The following is a 7,384-nucleotide window of genomic DNA, read 5'->3' as shown; positions in this document are numbered from 1 at the left end:
TCGAACTCCCGGACCGCGAGATCGTGACCTGGCTGAAGTCGGACGCTAAGGCGCCCCTTAGCTTGTCTTTTAAAGTGTCATTTGATGAACAAACATTTTTAATTTTAAAATAGCCGTGCCGGGGCGCCTGGGTGGCGCAGTCGGTTAAGCGTCCGACTTCAGCCAGGTCACGATCTCGCGGTCCGTGAGTTCGAGCCCCGCGTCAGGCTCTGGGCGGATGGCTCGGAGCCTGGAGCCTGTTTCCGATGCTGTGTCTCCCTCTCTCTCTGCCCCTCCCCCGTTCATGCTCTGTCTCTCTCTGTCCCAAAAATAAATAAACGTTGAAAAAAAAATTAAAAAATAAATAAATAAATAAATAAATAAAATAGCCGTGCCTATCTGTCTTTTATTCCATAGACATTGCTTGGTGTGATTTGGGAAACCTCTTCCTCTCTGTATCTTCTACCAAGAATTTCAAGTTTTCTTTTGCATGTGTAAGTTCTTAATTCATCTGGATTCTTACACAGTATGAGTCAGGTTCCACTTTTGGTTTTTAACACCTAGATGATCGTCTTTTGCAGTTCCATTTGTTGAACACTCCCCCCTTTCCTCGATGGTATAGTGCATCACCTCTGTCGTGTGTACCACAGCATTCCGGGTCTGACTCGGGGCTTTTGTTCTCTCCCATCGATAAATGAATCCATCTCAGCCAGTGCCACACCATGTTAACTGTTAGTTCTCATCTCTGGGAGCATGAGTCTCCTTCTTGTTTTTCTATCTTAGAAGTGTCCAGGGGTGCCCGGGTGGCGCAGTCAGTTAAGCGTCCGACTTCAGCCAGGTCACGATCTCGCGGTCCGGGAGTTCGAGCCCCGCGTCGGGCTCTGGGCTGATGGCTCAGAGCCTGGAGCCTGTTTCCGATTTTGTGTCTCCCTCTCTCTCTCTGCCCTTCCCCCGTTCATGCTCTGTCTCTCTCTGTCCCAAAAATAAATAAAAAACGTTGAAAAAAAAATTTAATATAAAAAAAATTTTTTTAAAGAAAGCAGTATGCCAAAAAGGGAACTACAGACTTATTGAATTGCTTATGAATATTAATGCCAGTATTTAAAGAAAATATTAGAAATATTAGAAAATATTGGAAAACATTCCATCACATTACCATGAACAGGTTGGGATTAGGGAAATCATTAATATAATATAACAGATTAATAGATTTAAGAAGAAAATCATGTGATTATCTCCATCGATGCTGAAAAAGCCCTTAATATAACTCGCCATAGAATGAATTGGTAAGTGTCTTTTTAGTATCATAAAATATATACTTTGCTCCTAAAGCTAGAATTTTACTTAATGGAGAAAGACTAGAGACATTTCCACTAAGGTCAGCAATAAACCACAGAGGCCCTCTACTTGTCAACGTTGTACTGGAGGCACTAGACAAAGCAGTTAGAGAAGAGAAAACAGTAAGAGGCACAAGAATTAGGGAGAAACGGGATAAGTCTATTCCTTGCAAATGATATGACTGTGGACCCAGAGAGCCCTGAAAGTGTTTTCTATTTGCCTTCATTTTTACCATTTCTGGAGTTCTTTCTTTGTGTAAACCCAAGCTTTTGTCGGTATCATGCTCCTTTTGCCTGGAGAACTTCCTTTAATGTTTCTTATAGCACAAGTCTGCTGGGAATGAATTTCCTGGCTTTTGTTTGTCTACAAAATCTGTTTTTGTTTTTTAATTTTGAAAGCTGTTTTCACTGGTTATAGAATTTTGGGCTGACATTTTTTTTTCTTTCTTAGCTCTTTAAAGATGTAATTCTTATCTCTGTTCCTCTGTATATAATGTATCTTTTCCCCGGCTGCCTTTAATATTTTCACTTTACCTTTGGTTTTTAGCAGTTTTAATAGAAGGTGTCTAGATTTTTAAAAAAATTATTCTGTTGAGATTCTCTATGTTCTTGGATTTGTGATTTCATATCTTTCATTATTTTTAGAAAATGGTCAGCCTATCTGTTTACACATTTATTCTGGTCTGCTATTTCTTCTCCTGGGATTTCAATTATATGGATGTTAGACTGATATTGTACAGCTCTTGAAGGCTCTCTTCTGTTTGTTTGTTCATTTGTTTTTAATCCTTTATTTCTTTGTGTTTCAGTTTGGGTAATTTCCTATTGACCTATCTTCAAGTTCATTGATCCTTTCTTTCGATGTATGGAGTCTTCTGATGCACTCAGAAAAGCACTTCATGTATGTTTTTTTTTTTTCATTCTAGTATTTCCACTTCACTTTCTTATTGTTTCCACCTCTCTGTAAATTTTCACACTAGGCTCTCAGTACGGCAACCTGCCTATCTTTGAGACACACACTCCCTTCGTCCCCTATGTTCATCATCAGCAAAGGGGTTTCCTTCCATTCCCTCCCTCTGGGTCTCCATGGGTTGGCTGCATCCCTCCACTAAAGGTCTTAGCTCCAGACAGGTGACCCACTCCTTATAACCACTCCCCCGGGCTCCAGTGGTAGCTCCCTCCCCTTGCTCTTTCAAGCCTGTGAGTAGCAAGCCCTCCTTGGTTTGGCACATGGCACATATATTCATAGAATAAATGAATGAATGAAAGTATCTGAAACATCAAGTGTCGAGGGAAGGGAGGGTGACAAGCATGGAATTAGAAGTTAAATTAGGGCCACTTGGTAAAAGGCCTTAAATGCCTCAGAGCTCTCAGCTGGCAGGCTGAATTGTCTAACTAGAAATAACCAAATGGACCGGAGACCAGAGCTAATTGCTACAAGTGGGTGCTGTGCAGAGGACTCCATCAGCTGCTAGGTGCTGAGTTCCCACCTGGGTGGACAAGGCCCTGTCTGCTCTGCCATCCTGGTGGCCTCTTGCTGCTGGCTTTATTTTTGGCACAGAAGAAAGACGTGGAGTGGTCCCCGCCTTGTGCCTCATTGCCTAGGTGACTTTGAGGAAGCACAGACCCTCCGTGGGCCTCACTTTCTACATGTACAAAGTAGAGCTGGGATTAGAGGTATAAGAGAAAGAATTCACACTAAGGGCCTACTCTGAGTTGTCCTAATATTAATACTTACTAAAGAGCTAGCATTTTTGAGTGCCAACTGTGAAGTAAGAGATCCATATGTATTGTTTCATTGAATTCTCAAGACAACACTACAAGGTAGGTGCTATTGGTATTGCTAATTCACACATATGAACACTGACATTTTACATAATCCTCACAACCCCCCAACGCAGTTGCAGGTGTCACCATAGCTCTGAGCGGTGCAGGAACCTGCCTGAGATCTCACAGCCCTCAGGAAGCAGAATGAAGGTTCCGTTTGGGCCTTTCTTACTCCAGAGCCCTTACATCACACTCTCCATTCCATGATTATAATTGGCTTCCTTTCTTGAACAGTTCATGAAATTCTCAGGCTCAGGAATTCTGTGTCCTCAGTATGGAAGACAGAGTCTGGCCCAGAGAAGATGAGAGGGAAATTTTGATGAAAGACACAGAAGAGGGAAAGGGAGGGAGAGGAGGAGAGGGAGTTGGGGGGGGGGGGGGGAGGAAGAGAGAGTCAGCAAGCACCAGCCTTGAGGAGGCGCTCCCTCCGGTGGTCATTCTGAGGAGCTGCATGCAGGACGGACTTCCTTCTAGGGCAGGGCTCGGCTGGCCAGTGCTCTGGAGAAGCCTGGAGAATCGGCAAAGCTCTGAGGGGGACTAACTCATCGAGATGGCTAAGGGACCTATTTCTGCTGGCTTCGGCTGGAGAAGAGCTAAGTCTGTCTCTTTTCCGGTCTTGTCAGAACGGAGAAATCGGGGCCATCCTGGGGCTTTGTCATCTGTTGAGCCCCTCCTTGTGTGTCCGGGGCTTTGGGGTTTGGTCCTATGAGGAAGAATTATCATCTCATTTTACAGAGGAAGAAGCAAACCCAGGGAAGCTGAAACAGACTTCTCCAGCTCACCACACTAACATGACCTTGTTCGGCTGGTTTGGTTTTTGTTGGCTTTAAGACCATTATGGACCCACGTGGGTCCCGGCCCTCTTCTCCCTTCATTCATACTCTCCCTGGGTGACCTGGCTCATGACATGGCTGCCACTTCCACCTGTACCTCTCTTCTGGGCTCCAGAGTGTCAGCCTGACGTCCGTGCCCACATATCCCAAAGGCATCTCATACCTGGCACGTTCAAGAGCAGACTCCTGGGTCTCTTGCCCCGCCCCCCCACCCCCGATACCGTATCCCTTAGCCTCTGCCCGTCTCCCCCTGCACAGAAAACGGCACATCATATGCCCAGTTGTTTGAGGCAGAAACCCAGGAGACCTTCTAGATTCCTCCCTTATCTATGCCCTCCCTTCAACTCATCAGCAACTCCTGTCACATCTAGTTCCAAAACGCATCTCCCTTACCTGTCCCACGTCCATTCTCCGTCTCCCAGACCATCATCTGCAGGCACTACTACGGTAGCCACTGTACTGATGTTCCTCCTCCTCTTACTGTTTTCTTCACTCAGCAAATGGTTGGCAGGTGCTCCTGTTCTGTTTATCAGCCACTGCTCTGCTCACTGGGAGCAAGACTTAGCCTCTGGCCTCTTGTAGTCAAATCTTCAAACAGTGTTGTTATTGTGTTTATTATGCAAATTCCATGCATAACACCTACATGATACTTTCGAAACTCTTCACCATGACCCACAAGTACCTGTGTGCTCTGGTCTTTCTGGTAGCTTCCCCTGCCAAACTTCTCCTCTTCTCCATCCGTGTGCCTGTGATTTAGCCATACTACTCTCCTTTCGTTCTTTCACTTCCTTAAATATGCCATCCCCTCCCACCTGGGGGCCTCTATTCACACTGTCCCTTCTGCCTGGAATGTCCACTCCCCAGCCTTTGTATTGTTGTCTCCTCTTGGTTTAAATAACACCTTCTCTGACACCCCAGGAAGTAGCCTGGTCTATGCAGCACTGCCCAAACTGTGTTCTGAGATAACGTGGCTATCTCAGAAAAGCTTCGTGATGAGTTGAATTTGGAGAGTCAGAGTACACAACATGATAAAGGCTCTGAGAAGTCCTGCTGTGAGTTTTGCTCTGAGAAGAGCCCATTTAGCTGTGTTCAACCCCGGTAGTCCCCACCCCTGTTTGCCTAATTGTGGGAATACAATTTAATTAGAAAGTAAGCAATCTCTGAGCTCAGGGGCAGTGGCCAGATTCCACACGGGACTTGCAGTGGAGTCAGCCAGGGGTAGGAACTGAAAGCCTGGGTCTTGGATCAGACAGGCTCCCAGGGTCTAAGTGTGGCTCTCTGTGCCCTGGTGATGACGTATGTTTTGGGCACCTACAGGCTGAATTAACGGCCCCCAAAGATGACCACATTGTCAGCACCAGAAACTGTGAACGTGGCAAAAAGGACTATTCAGGTGTGATTATTGAAGAGTTTGTGATTATCCTGGATTGTTCTGTATTATGTAAGTGGGCCCGAAATGATCACAGAGGTCCTTATATGAGGGACGCAGGGGTGAGAGTCACAGGAGGAGAGGTGATGATTGAGGCCAGGCTAGAGTGAACCTGGAACATGGAGGGAGGTTCATGAGCCCCAGGACACAGACAGCCACAAGGAGCTGAAAAAGCAAGCTAGCAGATCGCCCCTCAGGCCTCAGAAGGAGCGAATCTTGTCGATCAATGCCCTGCTGTTAGCCCAGTGAGACTAATTTCAGACTTCTGACCTCCAGAGCTGTGAGAGAATACACTTGTGTTGTTTTAAGCCACCAAATTTGTGGTCATTTGCTCCAGTAGTGTTAGAAAATTAACACAGCCCCTTGTCGGGGTTGAGTAAGTCTTGGTTCTGAACCCTTTCTTTTCTCTTACTCCCTTGAACAGCCACAACAAAACCCTCAGCTAATAATCTGGGCTCCATGAGCTAGCCTGCTCCTCTCTCTGCTAGAGTGCCTTCCATATGTACTCCCCCCTCTCAGACTTCCAGACTCAGTTCAGACGTCACTTCCACCAGGGGGCCTGCTACGGCCCCTCCCACACCCATCAGGCTGAAGCAGAGACCCACAGCACTCGCGATGGGGACCCTGCCACCACACAGCTCAGCTTCCTTCATTCATGCCTCATTCTCTGCCAGACTGTGAACATCAGCAGAGGCTTTGTGCATGGAATGAATGGGTGGTGTGTTAGGAGAAAGCCCAAGGTGAAAGGTCCTCTGGTGAAATAAACATGCTCTGTCTGGTTGGGTGCCCTCATCTGCGCCTTCACTTGGGGCCCACCTCGTGAAGCCAGCGTGTCACTTTGCACCGTGGATGGTTTCCTGTGGACATACCACACGCCCCTTCAAGCTTAGTAAGTTTGCATGATGTGAACTGCCATCAGCATCTACCAAACACTTGCTCCTCCCGCATTCCCTGGCTAGCACTGGCACCACCGCCAACCCCTCCTGGACTCTGGAGTTACCAGAACTCTTCCTTCTCCTTCTTTCCGCATCCGGTTATTCCGGAAGTCTTGCCATTTCTACCTTAGGCACATCTCCCAAGTCCATCTTCTTCCCTCTGTCTCCACTGCCCCCGGTGCAGCCCAGACTCCCATCACCTCTTCACTGGACCCAGCAGCGGCCTCCTCCCTGGTCTCTATGAATCCAGGAGGGCCCCAGCCAGCCGCTTCTCCACACACACACACACACACACACACACACACACACACACACACAGAGCCGCCACCAGAGGGCGCTGTTAGAACCCATGTTGAGCGCGTTGCTTACCCGCTCCGGAAGAGCAGATACATACGGGTGTTTGGGGCCCGCTATGTGCTGCCCATCAGCTGTCCTTCTCCAGTATTTCCTAAGAGACCACAGATGCTGATGGGAGATGCCGCCCCCCCCGCCCCCATCTACGTCCCTGCCTACTGGATCGTGATCCCCAGTTCTGCCAAGAGACCAGCTGCAGCTTCCCTCCTCTGTGGCCAGCCCTGTGACCCAAAGGGACCCTGCCCTGTAGGGCCGGCAGAGTCCTTCTAAGGCATTCAGCGACTAGAGACCCATTCTCATCACGGCAAGCATAGTAAACTTCTCTTGCATCAAATGCCATTTACTGCCATAAATGTTTTGAAAAGGATTGTTGTAATTTCGAGTTTGGTGAAGAGCAAGTCACTCCTTTTGTTTTGTAACTTGAACTTAACTATACATATTATGACGAAACAAGAATTGGTTTGGGTCGCCCATGACTAGTTGGCATTAATACTGTACTTGCAGACATTTTAATGAAACATTTGTTCATTCTGACGTTGCTGTTTTTCTGCTCACGTTTTGGAGCCAGTGTAGTTTTCTTCCCAGGGCTTAACTATTCTATATTTGTGTAAGCTCTTAAAAAGCTCATGGGCCCCAAGCCATGAAGCCATGAGACCATTAAAATATCCTTGGCTCTCTGCAAAGAGAGGGCTG

The sequence above is a fragment of the Herpailurus yagouaroundi genome, unplaced genomic scaffold (genome assembly GCF_014898765.1).
Source record: "Herpailurus yagouaroundi ecotype Mexico unplaced genomic scaffold, PumYag 180, whole genome shotgun sequence".
Lineage (NCBI taxonomy): Eukaryota > Metazoa > Chordata > Mammalia > Carnivora > Felidae > Herpailurus > Herpailurus yagouaroundi.
The sequence above is the reverse complement of the archived record's forward strand: the minus strand, read 5'-3'. Positions refer to the sequence as shown.